Below are 1,847 nucleotides of genomic sequence, written 5' to 3'. Positions count from 1 at the left end.
CAAAAACAAAATTCAAAAATAGACATGAACAAAGGAAACTATATTATACTGAAAGGAATCATACACAACAAACTAATGCAATGACTTTTTTTCCCTTTGCACCATCCTATTTCTTAAGGAAGAGAGATGAAATATAAAGGACATTGTAAACTGATATGCCCAGAGAAAAACCACAATAAAAAGAAAACCATAATGTGTTACTTCAATCAAATATTAGCAACAGGCTATTACTGATATTTTGATATAAAATTTTTATGCTTTGGCTCTGTGGGAAGGATTACTCAATGAAGTATTCCATTTTTTTAAAATTGTTGATGTTTATGTTCTGTAATGAATTGTTCTCATCATAACCTGTTCTGGAAATGTTTACTTCTTCAAGAGAAGACCCAACCGTTTTATTGCATCTTTCAAGACCTCTATGAATTGGTCATTCCTCAGAGTGAAGATGAAAGGGTTCAGCAATGGAGTCACTACTGATGTCATCAGGGAAATCATTTTGTTATACTCAGTTGCATCACTCTGCTTGGGCTTTACATAGAGAAACAGACAGGTGCCATATCCTATCACTACCATGGTGAAATGGGAAGCACAGGTAGAGAAAGCTTTCTTCCGACCAGAAGCAGAAGGAATCCTCAGGATGGTACAAATTATATAGACGTAGGAAATGATGGTTGGGAACAAAAAACCAAAGAGAATGAAAGCTGACATCAAGAAGAGGATGAATTGCTGAAACCTGCTGTCACCACAAGTGAGTCTGAGCAGCTGACCTCTCTCACAGAAAAAATGATTCAGTACATTTGGCCCACAGAAGTAAAGATGGTATGTTGCAGTAATTGGCCAGATTTGGAACAGAAACCCAAATACCCAGGACACAATGACCATCCAGAGGCAGACTTAGTGGTTCATGATGAGGCTGTACCTCAGGGGATTACAGATAGCTACATATCGGTCCACAGCCATTGCTGCCAACAGCACAAACTCTGAAGTCCCCACAGAAAGTAAGAGGAAGAGTTGAGCCATACATGCACCAAAGGACAAAGTTTGAATTTGGGTGGTCAGCAAACCTCCCAACATAGTAGGAATAACAATAGTTGTGGTTAAAATCTCCATAGCAGATATGTTACCAAGAAAGAAATACATGGGAGAGTGGAGACGTTAGTCCATGCATACCATAACAATAATGAGTGAATTTCCAATAAATGTCACCATGTAAAGAAGGAAGAATATGGAAAAGAGCATGTGGTGGAAATCTTGTGATCCAGAAAACCCAAGCAATTTCAATTCCAATATTCCTGAGTGATTGCCAAACATTCCACTGTCTGCTTCAGAGGTTACTGAAAAGTAAAGAATGGTAAATTTGAACACATTAGTGAAAAGTGATGGATTTGGAACCATAAGACCAGAGTTTGAGCCCCACCTTTAATTCTCACCAGCAATGTGCTTTTGAATTTTACCCCTCTTAAGTTTTAATTTCCTTATTTGTAAAATGGAAAAATAATACCTGCTCTTTTTCACTGAAGTACAACTCATTACACCATGCAAATATTCCTGAGTTCTTAAAGACTATATTAGGACAAATTCTCTGTCCAGTCCTATCAAACCAGCACTAAATACTGTAGGAAGGCTCATCATTAGAAAACTATTTATAGGAACTCATTAAGATGAACTACTTAGGTTTAAAGAGACTGTGACTGTCAGAGGAGGGAGGACCCATGTAAATACCACAGACCCTGGAAGGAATACTTCTATACACAGGGTTGTGGTGAAAAACATCTTTTATAAACCTTGAAGTACCTGACAATTATAAAGTCTTATGATAATATTGACCAACTCCATGGAGGGAGAGC

At 37.6% G+C, this 1,847-nt stretch overlaps 1 pseudogene; it reads right to left on the bottom strand.

Moving 5' to 3' along the window:
• Positions 1-366: 366 nt before the first annotated feature.
• Positions 367-1,311, bottom strand: LOC141543879 (olfactory receptor 9A4-like; annotated as a pseudogene).
• Between the last annotated feature and the right edge of the window lie 536 nt (positions 1,312-1,847).

This window comes from Sminthopsis crassicaudata, chromosome 5, assembly GCF_048593235.1.
Source record: "Sminthopsis crassicaudata isolate SCR6 chromosome 5, ASM4859323v1, whole genome shotgun sequence".
Taxonomy (NCBI): domain Eukaryota; kingdom Metazoa; phylum Chordata; class Mammalia; order Dasyuromorphia; family Dasyuridae; genus Sminthopsis; species Sminthopsis crassicaudata.
This window is presented reverse-complemented; position numbering and strand designations above follow the sequence as displayed.